This window comes from Macrobrachium nipponense, chromosome 1, assembly GCF_015104395.2.
Source record: "Macrobrachium nipponense isolate FS-2020 chromosome 1, ASM1510439v2, whole genome shotgun sequence".
Lineage (NCBI taxonomy): Eukaryota > Metazoa > Arthropoda > Malacostraca > Decapoda > Palaemonidae > Macrobrachium > Macrobrachium nipponense.
The window spans coordinates 188,808,011-188,825,222 of record NC_087200.1 but is presented as its reverse complement, the minus strand read 5'-3'; the positions used below and the strand labels follow the sequence as shown (position 1 = coordinate 188,825,222).

At 37.9% G+C, this 17,212-nt stretch overlaps 1 protein-coding gene across 1 annotated transcript in view; it reads right to left on the bottom strand.

Annotated features, from left to right (window-relative positions):
• LOC135219936 (uncharacterized) overlaps positions 1-17,212 on the bottom strand; it is a gene marked incomplete in the record, with an annotated part of 835,576 nt that overhangs the window by 165,547 nt on the left and 652,817 nt on the right. The window contains 1 exon segment of the mRNA XM_064257169.1: positions 13,583-13,657.

Genomic DNA, 17,212 nt, shown 5'->3' with positions numbered 1-17,212 from the left:
GCCAAGAACTGCAAGCCGTAGGCTTTGTGATCAGTGTCATAACGTCTTCGTGCTATAAAATTTAGATTTTAAAAATGTAGCGCCTTGGAACTCCATTCCAAGAGCAGTGCAATTGGATTTATAAAAATGTTTTAAATAAAAAAAATGACTGCTGGTTTTAGCAAGTGCTTACATCTAGAGAGTGGAGAATATTTTCTTCACGTTTTGCGGTAAACTCAATACAAGCTTTACCATTTACGTAGTCATGGATCAATTTTACATGATTCAGATGCCCCAATACTAAAAGTGTGTCGTTAGCATACCTGTGATAGAAAATTGGTTTAACCCCAGGGGCCAGTCACCGAGCCGCCTCTTCTCATGAGGATAGAAATATGTGAGCCGCTGGGACTGAAAGTGGAGATTCCTTGGAGAAACCTTCAAATTGTTCGTGATGGAAATTACTGATTAAAATGTGATTATCGTTTATGCATAAGTTACGAGGCATTTAAACGCAGTTTTGAAATATTTTTGTAACCTGTTCACTATTACCATATCAACTTTTTCATTGAAAGGAGCATTTTCATATAGGGAGGTCATGTGAAAGCTTGCAAACATTACACCTTCGGACATTTCGTAATACACTGATAAGAAATTTGACAAGTTTGTAGAATGTGTTTGAAAGGCGGAAAATATAGGTGTTACTGCCATTCCATTTTCATGTGCTTTCGGGAATCCGTATAGTATTCATGGAGAAGAGTCGTTCTTCATCACTAATCGAGTAGTTCTTTGTTAGATTTCTTTGTGTGTAGGTGATCTTGTCTTCTGTTTTCAAGCTTGCTTTCTGTATATCGTGTTGAAGACATCTTACAAATATCGAATTCTCATAGAGTAATTACGAAACGGTACCCTTACCTTTATCTGGTTTTGATGGCTCAATAGCTTTTTCCTTATATGATTAGCGAGAAGTTGAGATTTTGGTAACGGTGCTCATTATACTATTGACGACGTCTTCGAAATCTGTTTTGTAGATTGGTTGCCGTTTTATATATATATATATATATATATATATATATATATATATATATATATATATATATATATATATATATATATATATATATATATATATGTAGTATGTATGTGTGTGTGTAAATATACTCTGGTATACATACTTGCTTACACGCCAACGCACATGGCACACTGGAAACAGCATATGTGTAAAGTGCGCTTGAATTTTGGAGCGGTCTTACTGAATGGTAGCTCGACTTTAAGATATTTTAATAGAATACAGCTTCCATAAACATAAAGAATGAAACGCTTATACATTTTTCCGTTTCGGTCTTTTGTAAAGAAATTGTTTTGAAGCAGACTGGACTTCGCCTCCAGCTGTTTGTTGTTGCAGAGAGTTTTGTGTTGTGCTCTTTGGCCCTTTGGCTCTTTTTACGTGAACAGTTTTCGTTCAGTCCAGAGCAGAGGGGAGCCTGGTTGCGCCTTGTTTTCAACTCTCGTGCTCAGGGACTTCAGCCCTACTGCTATTTTCAAAGAGTCTCGATAACAGATTAATTTAACGTGTTCTTTCCGTTACATAATACTGGCATTGGTATTAGAGTTGGAATTAGAGTAGATTCCTAGATCTAGAACATCACTGATAGAAATGATAGAAGTCAAAAGTGCGGTATAATAGAAATAACAGTAGTGGATACATACTCCTTTATGTTCTTGAAGGTCTCACAATGACAAGCTGAAGATATTTATTTCGAACGATGTTTGTAGACATAGAATGAGTGGCTGGTGGCTCTCCATCACATGTTCTCTCTACTTTTTCATAATATAAATTATTACCTTCATTGACCCAAGTGATGCAACCCACGGATTCAACATCGATTCTAATTACTACCTACATACCTGCGTTTATGCTCCCGGTATTAATAAGATTTCATCGTTTTCAATTTTGTGCCATGATTTCGCGGGGATTACAAGGTACACTTTTGGTTTTCACTTGGTTCAGACTACTCACGCGTTATTCCTTATCATAATGGTGTTCTTTGATGGGCTTCCCTGGCATATCCCACAAGGAAAGACATAATAACGCACTGTGACCCTCCTATGGCGGGCACACATTCAACTGCAGTCACACACATTTATGTATGTACTGTGCATATTTGGTAATGAATGTGTTTTTTTTTTCATGTTTTACTTCGGTGGCATGAAACCGAATCGGAATAAAGGCAATGAGTAAATTGCCAAGATACAGTCAGTGATGAAAAAGTGGCAATCATCCTGTCGATTTTCGCAGGATGATTAAAATTGGTATTGAGTTTGCTTACATCTCAGTTCTCTTTGACAGGGTTACGATTTTTCTTTGATGAAAAGGCGATCCACACCAGATGGATAAAAAAGAAAAAAATAAATAAAAACGTAAAGAGGGAAAGCATCGGGCACAGTCCTTAAGGTACTGCTTGCCACCTATTTATGCATGTTAGATAAACTTCACAGCGCTAACCGACTAGCTTTCATCATCGACCCAGAATGCGCCAAGGGAATATTGGCTGCAATTTGATGTAATTGATATTACTCATTCGCTTGCATTGCAACTCATTCTCGCCATTTTTCTGAAACGATAAAGCTGTGTTTGTGGTATGGACGTTGATTTCAATCAGAGAAGGATCGTTTCCGTTTACACCAGGGAAGTTTTGTATAATTCAACTATTGGCGTAATGCTTTACCGTAGATTAAATTAAACCTCCTTATTTTTTCATTAGGACGTTCTTTGGAAGTGTGTGAAGGTGCCATTATTATTTGTGTCTAAACAATTTGCTTATTCCTATTTTTTTTTTTTTTTTTTTTTTTTTGCCTACTGTAGGTGTTGAATTTGTTTTCACTTTCATATTCATATATTCAGTCAACATTTGACCTCTTTTGATAAAGTACTTTAGTGATGCGCGATTACTGTTACAAACTGTCTTGCAGCATAAGCGAGCTAGGACATTACGTAGACTTGAGAAATTTCTCACAGGTGTTCTCTTGATATGACAGGCATGCATTTGGGGAAGAGGCCAGGGAGGAGAGTTACGATATTTTAATTGAAAGGTTTGTCTGTGAATGATAGCGTGAATATTCTAGTTATTACCAGTAAATGCAGTTCTATTTGACTGACTAAATGAAGGTTCTGATTTAACAGAATGCGGTACGAGTGGAAAAACAGTTGTAGAGGGAAAGTATGAAGAGAAGGTCTGAAAGAAAAATGAATGTGATCATATAGAGTCTATATGATCACATTCATTTTTCTTTCAGACCTTCTCTTCATACTTTCCCTCTACAACTGTCTATATTATAGACAGTCCTCCCTGTCTCTTTCTTGATCTCTCGTGTTAATTGAATGATCTCCGTGGGACGTTTCGTTAAACCATTATCTTCAAGTTCAGCGTTTATCGTTGGGGAACAGCAAAATAGAAGTTAATAATCAGCCGCGTCATTGTCTTCTAGAGTCCTCGACTCGGAACGTCATAGTTCATTCCGAGTTTCCAAGATTTTCTCATGTGGGGGACGTCTTGTATAACAGTCCCTTGATTAGTTATTTTGGAAGCCAATTTTATGATTTTCTACGTGCTTCTAATTTAATGTTTGACTTTTTAATACTTACTTTTCTCATGCCGTTCTATCGTTAGCAAGAGAAAGGGAGACGGGAATTATTGTCAGATGGTCGTTTTATTAATATTAATTTTTTTTAGATAAATCGTATTTTGTGACCGCCTGTGAAGTACAGTTTAATTTTCAGTGCAGTGACCTAATCTTCTTAGAAAAGGGACACCTTTCGTACTCATTAACCCGCCTTCCTCCTCCTCCTCCTCCTCCTCCTCCTCCTCCTCCTCCTCCTCCTCCTCCTCTAAGCTATTCCCCCATTCACCATTGTCTCCGTAATCGCTAATGATCCCGTTGGCTTATATCCGCTTGTTCCTCTCATTATCACAATTTGCAGTTGAAGATTTTTTCGTTAGTCGGTGTACGTTCGTTAAATTGTTTATCCATGTATTTTTCCGAGTTTCCCTCCTAGGTCTGATCATTCTAGCTGATATCTGCTGTTAACATTTTAACTGGATAGAGTGTTTGAGGTCACATTTGATTTTATTATACTGAGGCTTCTTCCTCAGTTAGGCAAGTTTTTTTTGTTTGTCCTATCTGTTTATAAATGTCTGCTGAGGGCTAAACTTGGACTTAATAGATTGCTATTACGCAAGTAACATTGATGATAGTATGGTTGGCATGTGTTAAAAATGAAACAGATAAAATGAAAGACGAATGTCTTGTTTGGTTACGATGAAATATCCTTGAGAAAATAAATTTGGATATCCAGAATATTAGTTTTATTGATGTGACAGGACTATTTTAGACAAGGGGTCAAAGCTATGAAAGGAAGTTGGAAGGAAGCCACGACTTGATGTTTTCAGGCAGTTTTCCAAATAGAAGAGGGATGGGAACAGAAATTGGAGATACTCTCGTCAGAATTTTCCCTTGGAAGGATGTGGTATAAACAGCGAGTTCCAAGTCACCGCAAAGAATGTGATGTTGATGATTGTATAAAATTTCTTGTAACCAGAAATGTTATGTAATTATACTAAATGAAGGGTGCTTTATGTAGACGAAGAAACTGTAAAATTGAGTTTGCAGAAAAATAATTTACTTATTGTTGTTATAAAAGTTGTTATAGTACGAAATATGACCAAGAACTGTGTTAATCAAGGGCTCTGATATGAATTTTGAATGGTGTTGATAAGTTTTTAGTATATATTTATTGGCAGTTGGTTTTCAGTGAGTAAAGATTTAACATGCATTTTCTGAGGAAACCCTGGTAACGTAGAGGAGGGAGGGATTGGCAAATTATCCTAAATGCGATTAACCACCCCATTTCCGAAATAATGTACCAACTATAGTATGCCTCGCGTGGCACACTGTAGATGGTACTCGAGGTTCTTCGCGGCGGTCCTTCGTCCCAGCTGCAGATCTCGCATTACTTTTCAACTTGACTGACCATCTCATTCAAAAGCTCTTGCAATCGCAAATTCCTGCATCGACCCAGCCTTGCAGAGTAGAAATCCCGGAAATGTAAATGCCCTCGGTAAACTAAGTAGTAACGGTGGTAATAATAATAGATAATAATAAAAATTCGTATACGAAACAAAAAATGGGTTTGACTAATTAAGAAAAGGGGGAGGAATATCTAGAATATATGAGGATACATGTTTGTTCCTACGTACGTTTGACTTCCGCCTTTGTTTTGAGAGTATTTATTTTCACCTTATTTGACACTCCAAAGATATGTTATCGTAAAAATCCAAGATCACTTTTTCCCTACGAATGTTTCGTGGGCTTAAGGTTGCTATATTTCCCTATTAATGTTAGGAAACCTAATCACACCCAATAATTTTGTCTAAATGTGTTGCTTCGGATTTACTTTCTGGCAAAGGAAAGCTCAAGCCTCATCTAATGGAGCCTGAATCTTAGCTATTCTCGTACCAATCCTCGCTTTAGTATCACATATTGGAAGCAACAATCTGGAATAGGTTGCTTTGTATCGCTTGCACCCTTTCAACACAACGGCTTTCGTCATGTCATATCAAGTGTTCCTCAGGTTAGTGATCTTGGACCTTTGCATTTTATCATCTAATAATATATATATACTATACTCTGTTTTTTTCCATCTGTCCGCCCGCCTGTGGTGTTTCCGTATGGTAACACTGCGTCCCGGGCTTTAGATAGTTATGCTTTGTGTAAGTTTTAGGTAAATAAAAGTATATCTGGGTGTACATTTGCAACTGAAAAGTGTTTCAATAATTTACTGTATGCGAATTACACCGTTAATATTCGAAACAGGATATTGTTATTATTGTTGATGTACGCTGATTGTAACTATCTAAAGCCCGGGACGCAGTGTTACCATACGCAAACACCACAGGCGGGTGGATAGATGGAAAAAAAAAACGAGTATAATGACGTGTGGTAAGGCCTGGAGAAGAAATTGATTGCAGACGCCAACGATGCTACTCTTCTAACTTTGTTCCTTTGTGCCTTCAGTCGGTGTTTGTAGAATCGTTATATTGAGATCTGGCACGTTTTCATGAGTACAGTAGGTTTTGGGACTTGAAATTTAGCCCATATGAAACTCTAAAGAGTGATTATTAGTCGATCCAGAACACCTTTATCGTTGTATATTGATTTATATTGAAATGGTATTCAGAAGATGACACCTATTCACATGGAACAAGCTTCCAAAGAAAAATGGTGTTCATTAGGAAGAAGTAAGGGGAGTGCATAAAGAAGGGATCCTAATTTTTTTAAGAAAAGGAATAGAAATTAATAAGTAGATAAAAATGTATAAAAATTCAAGGAATGCCGTATCAGGGTAGTAATGCATTGCATCTTCTCACGAACTTCCAAAGTTCCAATTGCAAGATCCTTTTGGGAGAGAGTTCCACAGTCCGATGGGGTGAGGCATAACGGACCTCGGGAACTGAGAAGTTCGACAGCGAGGCACATTTAATGCATATTGATGCTGCTGTTCAACGAATTTGGTTGCTCTCGATAGATAAGGGGATCTGGATTCAGCTGTGAATGTGAAAGATCTCTGTTGAAATACACCTAATGAAAAATTGACAAACAAGAGACCATCCGTCGATTGTCCAAGTCATAACTGCTGCTGTTATGAAACAGAAACCTACCACCACGAGCAACACTTATCTAAAAGAGGTAAATCTCTGGCAGAGGCAGACATTCACACAGGAGAACAGTATTCTAGTAAAGCAAGCACAAACGACCTAAAACAGGTTGTTTTGATTTGATTACTCTTATAAATATATGAGGCTTTACGACCAATACCTAACTTTCGTGCGCCATTTGCTGAAACTTTCATTAGTTTCTCAAAAGTTACATTTAAATATCCACGGTGGGGGTTGTGCACTTGTAGGCATTACTTAAGGGTCATTGCAGCTTCCCTTCAGCCCTTAGCTACAACCTCTTTCATTGCTTTTACTGTATCTCCATTCATATTCTCCTCCCTTCGACTGTCCACCCTCGCTAACAATTGTTTCAAAGTGCAACTGCGAGGTTTTCCTCCTGTTACACATTTGTAACATATTACTGTCAATTTTCCTTTCAGCGCTGAGTGACCTCTTAGGTCCCAGCGCTTGGCCTTCGGCCTTGATTGTATACTCTATTCTATTCTAAATGTCAGGGACTCATTAAAGATTTTAGGCGTCAATTCTGATAAGAGATTGACTTTTCAGAAGCATATAGGCAATATTGTCGCCTCTGTTCCTGAAAAAGTTGGTTCTCTGCCGAAATGCTTGAGTGTTTTGTGGTAAAACTGATACTTGTGCGCTTGAAGTCTTTTCTTCTTCCTTCTATACGTTGCTTTTCTCCAGTGTGGTCTCTGGATGCTGACTCTCTTTTCAGAAGGTCTTGGATGGAGTCATGGCATCAGTGCAGTTTATTTTGCCAACTCTTAATGTTGGCTTGCGTCACAAAAGTCAGTCATCGTTTCTTACACAAAATGTACGACAACGTCAGACTACCTCTGCACTCTTCTCTACCTAACCTAGCTGTATTTGCTCGCAACACTAGGCATTCTGCTAGTATCAGGTTTAATGCTACTCAGTTTTCTAGCAGTTTTCCTTTGCATACAACTGAAATGTGAAATAGTCTTGTCTTTTGGAGACATCCGACCTTCAGATTTTTAGACGATGATCAAATTCATTCCAGCTTACTGTTGACGTCTTCTGAGTTCAGTTGTTTAGGACTTATTTTCTGTTCCCTCATATTTGTTTATTTGTTTTATTATCTTGATTATAAATTGTCTCTCTCTCCAGGCTGATTTCCCTTTTGAGCCCTCTTTAACGAAAGGCAAGCTACTATCCAGAAATTTTAGAATGACATAAAGTTAGTCTTTTCGATGTGGACTGCCACCGTAGTGTTCGTGAGCGGTGCAAACGAGGTTAATCTTTTTAATGAAGCCACTGGATTACCAGATAGAGATTGGGATTCTTGCAGCCCTGTGAGATGTGAAAAAAATTACCAAATGAACAGAGGAGGCATGTGGTTTGCATGCCATATCCTGAGCTTGTATGTTGTAGGAAACCAGAAAAGTCGCACACACACATGTATATATATATATTATATATATATATATATATATATATATATATATATATATATATATATATATATATATATATATATATGTATATTATAAATATGTGCGTGTGTGTCGTCCATCTCAGAGTGTTTACTTATCACTCTCGTTGCGCTTCTCAGACCGTGTTATTCTAATCGAATGATTAATATCAAATCCAGCCTTTTAGCTTCGTTGAATCCATCAGCAGAGTATTACCCGGTTTTAATCCTTCGGATGAATTCACTGTCACATGTTTCATTAAGATTATGCAGACCTTTTGGGAAGTGACCTCTCTCTCTCTCTCTCTCTCTCTCTCTCTCTCTCTCTCTCTCTACTTCTTCTTCTTAGAGACGAGAGAATTCGATCATTTATCTGAGTTTGAGATGTCTTCAACTCTATCCTTAGTCTAGTAATCTAATTTTATCTTTTATCTGCCGTTTGGATAACAGCGACTATTTCCTGAGAGAGAGAGAGTTTTCCATAGACACTCACTTTGCTGTAAATGACTAATTTATCTGTCGTACAATTATGATTTCCAAGCCTCAGTGATCTCTCTTTCTGCTTTAACTTTTGTCGAGTTTGAGTGAACTGGTTATTGAACGACTTTCGTAGCCTAATGTTTGTGAATATAAAAAGTGTTAGGATGTATGTGAGAAAAATTCATTTACACAAATACATATTATATGTGTATTTGTGTAAATTATTCTTTCTTCATGTGACCAGCACCTCTGAAATATTTCCGTCTGCAATGCTTTCGACTTAACTCTTAACCTGTGTCATTTGATGCTTTGGACGTTATTTCATCACTCATATATATGTATATATATATATATATATATATATAATATATATATATAATATATATTATATATATCTATATATATGGTATTCGGTTATTTTTATGTCACCCCCTTCCTATCTCTTTTCACCCCCACTTCTTATTGGGGCCGAAATTGGACTTGAAACAGGCATCGGGATGGTTCCTGTCAATCTCAGCAGCCTCATAAACTATGGATTAGACACTAATATCTGTCTGTATATCTGTATATATATATATATATATATATATATATATATATATATATATATATATATATATGTATAATGTGTGTGTGTGTGTGTGTGTGTGTGTGTATATCATCTGAATTCGCTACAGTGTTATCAAAATTAAAAAGAAAGAGATCATTGAAACTGTACGAATTGTGGTTCTTGTCGCAGCAGACGAAGAAAAATGTCGATAACAAGAGGCGATGTGTATCAAATCCGAAACCCACATTTAATCCACATTAGGAGGGTTGTGAGAGATTACTTTTAAATATTCAGTCATTAAATATCAATGTGAATGAAGTTCTACGAAGATTGATTTTAAACATTTTCAGTTTATTTCTCTTTATCAGTTTATGTATTAACTTTTGGTCTCTATGTTTGAACGCTTCTAACTTCGTAACTATATATGAACTAGTGTTCTATTTACGTGCTGACTTATTACTTTTTATGTACCTTACCTATGTATGTCATTGAAGAGTGGCCAATTTCTTGTACCAAGTAATATTGTGACTGCGATTTACACTTTTATCCTTCATTTTTTACTTTTTTTTTATAGATAGAACTGTTATTGTCAATGGCGCGTTCCTTCAAGCAATATATACTGTAACAGCCATACTAACTTGCATTTTAGATTTGCCTCCTAATATTTGCCCGAATTTATTACAGTCAGTTTTGATAGCCTCGTTTTTACATGAATGTGGACGAGTATAGAGCACCGGAAGCAACCATTATATATTTTACAATGTTAAGCAAAGATCTGTTTCAATTTTAATTCCTGGGAAATTGGCCGGCCAAATGAAAAGCGCATTTCGTTAAAGAAAAAAAATCTGAAGTTGTATAACGTAAAGTTGTAATAAGTAAACATGCATACATAACTACACAACATTCGTGTGTTTAACAGTAGAAAGCTGTTCTACGAAGATAAAATATTCGGTAATAATTTACCATAACGATTACAATAATGATGTCTGTCATTTCATTGTTGTCAAGTGTAGCGCCAGTACAATACTAGTTATCTTCGCTTCCTCCCGAAAAGATTTTTTGTGACGTTGTCTTCTTTTATACTGAATCAATGATTATGAAGGTCGGTTCACTCATCCATGAAGCCGGAGACTAAACGAGTCTGGCCTCAGCCCATCACCATATTTTACCTTTTCCTGTTTGCAGTATTTAGCCGTATATTTTCAGGGTCTTAGTTTCGGGTTGTCAGTCGCCAGCGATTATATGCCTGGAAGTTCAGGTTTCGTTACTATTTGGGTTTTCTTTGCCTAGTGAAGTTATGTTTGTGCATGTGATCGTGTGTAGAGATTGAGAGACACCATATATGTTAAAGTTTGAAGAAATTTAGAAAATATCCGCTTCCTTGCCTTCCCGAATTAATAATAAGCGTTGAGAGAGAGAGAGAGAGAATTTAAGCTGAATATGTGTGCTGTAGACATATTAGTCTTCATGCTGGAAACAGAAAAATTAAGGCGACTAAGTTCTAGACAGGACTTTAGGCAGCTTGAAGGGGGTTTGGGTTGGTGTTTGTGATGGGGGGGGGGGGGGGGTGTCCGCTGAGCTGAGAGAGGAAAATGGCGGGAGCAGCGCCGAGTGAGGAAACATCGCCGGAAAAGACTAGAGAGAAAAGAAGGGCGAGGTGTTGGGTAAGGTAAAAAGAGAGTGCGAACCCTAAGAGGATTTCCAATGCGGTATTTGAAGAAGTAAGCCGCCATAAGCCGAGAGCTTATGGAAGCATATTGTAGTTGCTGAAGTTGCTTTTGGGTAGCGAGTGTTTTATGCGTTTCAGGGCTTCGGAGCTGGAGCGCAAATGTTTAAGGAAGAGTAGTGAGTTTACGTCCAACGATTGCTTAACGTTTTGGTATTGACATTGTGAGGGACATAAATGAACGCTCTGAGCTTAGGAATGGGAGATACTATAGAAGATTCACATCAACCGTACATTTGATGTCTAGGCCAGTCCCTTACGACGCTCCTGATTGGCTGTTGATAAACCAATCAGTATCTCTCAGGAGAGGTGGAACATGCTTTCTGCTTATGTGAACTCTCTCGAGAGACTGAGTTTCCAGCCCTGTGATTGGCTTATCAACAGCCAATCAGGAGCGTCGTAAGGGACTGGCGTAGACATTAAAAACACGGTTAATGTGAATTTAGTATAGTGGTATGGTCATGGGTAGGAAATCTTTAGGACTGATGTTGTTTATTCTGCATCCTTCTCTCTACAACCAATCGTACCATGATGCTCAGCCACAGTTTCCGTTACACGCGACGCCATCCAAGCTCAAATTCATACTTCTGAAGAAGTGTGGAAATTAACTTCGAAAAGGGCTGTCTTTCTTGATTAGTCTGTCACGGAACGCTTGGTGCCGGTGCCTCACGAATTTCAGACCATCGCGCCCTTAACACAGTGGTAGATTGTTCGACCAAAGGAATTCTGTTACCTTGGATCGGACGATGTTTCTTGGTCGGTATCCCATGAGAGAAGCACCTGCTGGTAAAACAGGTTGTGTTTTGCTAGTTCCTGAACACACAACGTTGAACATTTTCTGTGACCTAAATGGAAGCCATATTAAATGGAGTAGTACTTGATGTGGTAGCTCATTCATGAAAGACCATCTGATATTGCCAATGGTTTAAGTTTGATGAGAGTAATATATCTATTACGATGTCGTGATTATTCATGCCTTGAAGCAACTGACATTTTTTATGTTACGTACTTTCACGATGTGGCAATGACAGTATTTTTATAGGCTTTTATTTAGCTTAATTTTTCGTCTGTTTGTTTGTTGGTCAAATCTTGTTACTCCATTTTCGATCTGATTCCTTCGTCTGAGGGACTTGAAATTTTGCTTGGTTACTCGCTCGTGGTGACAATACAACCTTACATGATCAGTAGGTCAACATTGATCTCTCCCAGTATCTCAGGATTTGTATGAAGTGAAAAACTCTTGGATTTTTCATACCTTCTGTGACTTTGTAGAAAAAGTTAATAACTCTACTGATTTTTCAAACCTTCTTTGGCTCGACAGGATATTATACGATATCTCGTTCAGTTTTGTTAGCATCAATCATAAACCGGTTACAAGTTCTGCCAAGGCTAAAATTTATTAATTAAGAAAACAAAAAAAAGGAAAAAATTATTTTCTGAGACACACCAAGATTTTCTTACAATTAATCGTGTATAAAAAATAAAAGCATGCGCGCCAAACATGTTAGGAAATGCTACAGGAAATAGTTTTTTTTTTTTTTTTTTTTTTTTTTTTTTTTTTTTTTTTTTTTTTTAGCTTTTTTTTTAGGCATTTCCTTACGTGCTTGCCGGCCACACTTTTATTTTTGTAAACATGATTAAATGTAAGAAAATCCTTGTGTCTCAAGTCATTATTTTATCATTTTCATTACATATTTATAAAAACGTGTTTGAAATAAAAAAAAATTGATTTGTAAACATTTGGTATCTTTTTAAAGTCATCCACTGGTGACGTTATCATTTTGCATCCTGTGAACCTCGCTCTTAGGAAGTGATGTTTGCAGATATTTCCAGCTCGAGTTCGAATTTCTTACGAGCAGATGAGATTTGGTAATTGCTGTTTCCTTCAGCTCTTAAAAACTACTGAACCTAGAGGGCTGCAAATTGCTATGTTGATCATCCAGCCTCTAATCATCTAAGATACCGAATTGCAGCCCCCCGGCCCCTGTAGTTTTCATTTTATTCAAGATTAATGTTACCAACAACATAGGCCACCACCGGACCGTGGCTGAGTTTCATGGGTCGCGGCTAAGAGATTTGTGGGCCGTGGTCGAGGCCACCACCGGACAGAAAATTCTGTCGCGCCAAAGAAACTTCAGCGCATTTTTTATTTGATTTCTGTCTATTACGAATGCATGGCTTTTTTATATATATATTCTTTCCATACAAAATTTCTTCTCTTTCAATTGCGGCTTAGTTTGCTTTATTGACGACCTTATGACCGAATGACTTGTTGACTTTACTATTGCTCTATCATTTAATTACTCCACTGTTTTACATTTAAAAATGCGGTATAGTTGTTTCTTGATTATTGCCTCTTTCATGATTACTTAAATGAACGAAGGAATGCTGGAAAGAATTGTAAGGGAGCTGAAAGATAAATGTTGCACATTTTAACGATCCTGTAAGGATAAGTAGTCGTTTTATTATGTCGAAGTATGCTTCATGTTAAACTGCTAACGTCGTGGTCTTCACGAATGAAATAGAACTTGAATGGGAATTCTTGGCAACTTTATTAAAATTAGTCTTATGATGTGTGTAGGTGTAAATGCCCTGTGAAGGCTACCCTAAGATCGCTCAATGTATCATGCTTTAATTGCCGTAACAAGCATCACTCGAGACTTGAGTGAAGCAATACTTACGCTAACAGTTGCCCACTGTTCCATTAAGTGCTGCTCCTGTTGTTGGTGTTAAGCTGACTGGATGTATATAGCAACCTGTGAAAGAAATAGAAGAGGAGAGTTAGTTATTGTAGGATGCTCTCTGTAAAATAAATAAATAAATAAATAAATAAATAAATAAATAAATAAATAAATAAACACACTGCCTGGTCAGATACAATCCTACTGTTAAGAATACATGCTGCTTGTACCATGCGGAGATAATTAATACATGGATGGGTCTGTCAAGAATGGAAACGTGTTGACGTTGGGAGCTGAATGCATAGGTCAGCCAAGATTTGAATTGGGTAAAATCCACCACAAGTATGATTTCGTGCTCATTGTTAATTCAAGCCCTTGGCTGCAATGTACCCTTCACTCCTGGTTTGAAAGTTCTGCAAACTTCTCAAGCTTTTGTTTCTTCAATACAGCTTGTATGAACTTCGTTTCCCTTGGCTTTGCTGCAGTTAATAAGTTTGGTAGTCAGTTTTGTATGTCAAAATAAGAAGATGAAATGAAAACGAAATCGTATAGAAGAGAAAAGGTAACAAGGCTATAAAACTGATAAACCAAAAGCAAACAACAAGAGAACAAAGCGATAGATAAGATATACGTTAATGATTGATTGGGCTCTGTAAGCACAAAGAGGAAAACAAGATAAGACTTCATTAAAGAGACAAAAACGAGAGAGAGAGAGAGAGAGAGAGAGAGAGGAGAGAGAGAGAGAGAGAGAGAGAGAACGATTTATATAAATAAGATGACAAATGGAGAGGATTTTCTGGGTCGTGCGGTGTTTGGTGAAAGCTGCCAATAAGATTAAGGAAGTGGTCGGGACAAAGATGAAACATAAGGTAATGTGTAATGGAAGTATGATTCTGCAGAACGAGGTCGTTTTTCCTCTTATGAAACCGGAAGCTGAAACGACGCGTGGGGAGAGACGAGAATTCCAGTGAATCTTGAATCAGGTGCTAGAAAATGACTCGACAGAATGAAAAGTTTAATTTTTTCCTATGACTAGGCATGAATCATCGAAGGAATGAGACTTGCTCTAGTTTATCAGGAGATATGGGAAGGTTACACGGCAGAATGCCGATTAAGAATACGATAATACTTTTGTTTCTCTTTATGTATTTTGAAAGGATGAGGGATACGTTACGACAAAGTAAGAGGTATTCGAGATTAAGTGGACTTTGTAAGCGCTGTTAGACGCGAAACAGGTACCGTAGATATAGAATGGAAGAATTAGAGAATGAGTTATTAGAGTAATTCAGAGTGGGGAAAGAGAAGAGTGTGAGACAGAGTAAATTATGCTCTTTCATTTTTCCTGAAAGACTAAGCATGACTAGGAAGGGAAGGGGAATATGTGATGAATCACGAAGAAATGAAATGGGAATGTTCATATGGGTTGGGATAGCGGTTCGAAGGAATGAGAAATAAGCAAAGAAAAAAAAGTGTAATGGAAGGTGGGCATTTATCTGGTAGCTCTTAAGAGGCAGTTTTAAGAGAGGGATGTGATTAACTTAAATAAGCAAATGTTACTGCAAGTCAGTAGACTGGAAGGTGAAAGAAAGGTGAAAGAAATAGGAAATTTATCTTCCTTCGATAGTAAGATTTTAATGAATACGAATAATTTTCCACGCACCAAAGGAAATGAAACGGGTAACGTATGTTTTCGAGAGTCGAGTAACCTGTGGTTTGTAGTCTTAAGAGTGAAAACTGGAGAGAGAGAAAAAAAAAGGCGAGATAATGGGTATTAAAGAGATTGGAAGGAAATATACCAAGTTGCAAGGCACGTCATAAAAGTGGCGGAAGATATATGTGGGTGGTAAGAGGCGTAAGAGACGCAGGTGAAGAGGGAAAGCATTAACGGGATTAGGAGATGTTGCGGCAGAGCTCGAAGGATGCGAGGGTGAAGAAGGGGGTGGGGGGAGGGAGGGAGGTTGGGAGATCCCAGGTAGGGCAGAGGACAACTCCGCCAGCCAAAGAATGAGATGATGGGAATGATAACTGGAGAGTGGGTGGATAAAGGGTGATAACACTGTGAAAATAACTTCAGACAGAATGAATGACCGGGGGAGATGTGTAAAAGAAGATAACTTGTGAATGAATGGTTGAGGAAGACAGAAGGGAAGATAGCTAAATAATGAATGAGTGAAACAGATGATTGAAGAGATAAATACAGTTAGGTGAAAGATAGCAGGTCAGTGAGTGAATAAAGAAAATCATGGGGAAGACAACTGGGTGAATGGTTGGATGAGGGACGAAAGCGATAGGGGAGATATTTTAGAATGATTGCTTAGCTGAGAAGCTAAACAAGACTTGAGGAACATGAAGGCGATGATCGAGTGGATAACGGGTCTCGAGTGCATGGATGATGTCGAGTGTGTGGATGAGGAAGGTACTTGGTAAGGTGAAGTTAGGTTATTGGATGGAAAAGATGATGGTGAAGCTGATCAGTGAATGGATGGGTGGGAGAGATGGTTAAGAAAATCACTAATATGAACAGCAATGTACAATGTCTGTGAGGTCATTCAGGGCTGAAACGGAAACTGAGAGTAGAGAGGCTTGAAAGGTGTAAGGGCTCTTATACACGATAAGTGGGCAAGTATGGTTTCGGCGATCAGTGTTGAGTTGTGGTATCGAAGCACGCAAATATTCAGGTCACAGCGTTTCTGTCTACACGAGCAGTTTCCGAGCACAGCTTCGGTACTATGCATCGAGACATATATGGCCAAGTATCGTGTATAAGAGCTCTAACAGGAGGGAAACCTCGTAGTTCCTCTAAGAAACAACTGTTAAGTGATGGTGGATAACAAGATGGAAGAGAGAGAATATGAATGAAAGTACAGTAAAGGGAATGGAAGGGGTTGCAGCAAGGGACGCTGCAAAGAACCTTGATTAATGCCTACAGTGCACCGTGTGAAGTGCACTGACTGCACTACTCCCCTAAGGGGATGACGTCATAAATCAGAGATATAAGGAGGATTATACCAGAAGCTAACAAACACTTGAATGTATTCCTGAAAGAATACATCGTGTTTAGAGCGGAACTGATAGTAAAGAAAACAGGAGATGGCAAACACCAGGAGACGGAATCATGGCGGATATGACCTAAGCGGAAACCAAAATGACACCTCTTATCTTAAGAATGGTTTGCAGGATACTGAGGGAGGAAACAAAGCTTGATGGTCGGGATATGCAAGTTATATAGTTTAGGTACCAAATAAAGGTGAACTGATTGAATGTGTCGGTTGTAAAGGGCGGAAAAATGAGTATGCTCATTTTCAGTAGGTTGGGGATGGAAACCGGGGAAATGCGTAGAGATTTTCAAGCTTAAAATAAATAAGATGAAATAAAAACCTATTTCACAAAGAGTTTATGGAATTTGCAACTCTTCTTCAGACTGCTTTTGTTGATTACGAGAAACATTGGATAGTTTCAGCAGACCAGTATTATAATTGAGGGTTCTTGGGTCACAATGACACATATGTTAAGTATGTAAGACTAAGTGAAATGACTCGAGAACGAATTACATACGAATTAATGTTGAAATATTGCCAAGTGAATTTGCTGTAAATAGTACGGCGCTACGAGCCTGTTATTTCACATAGC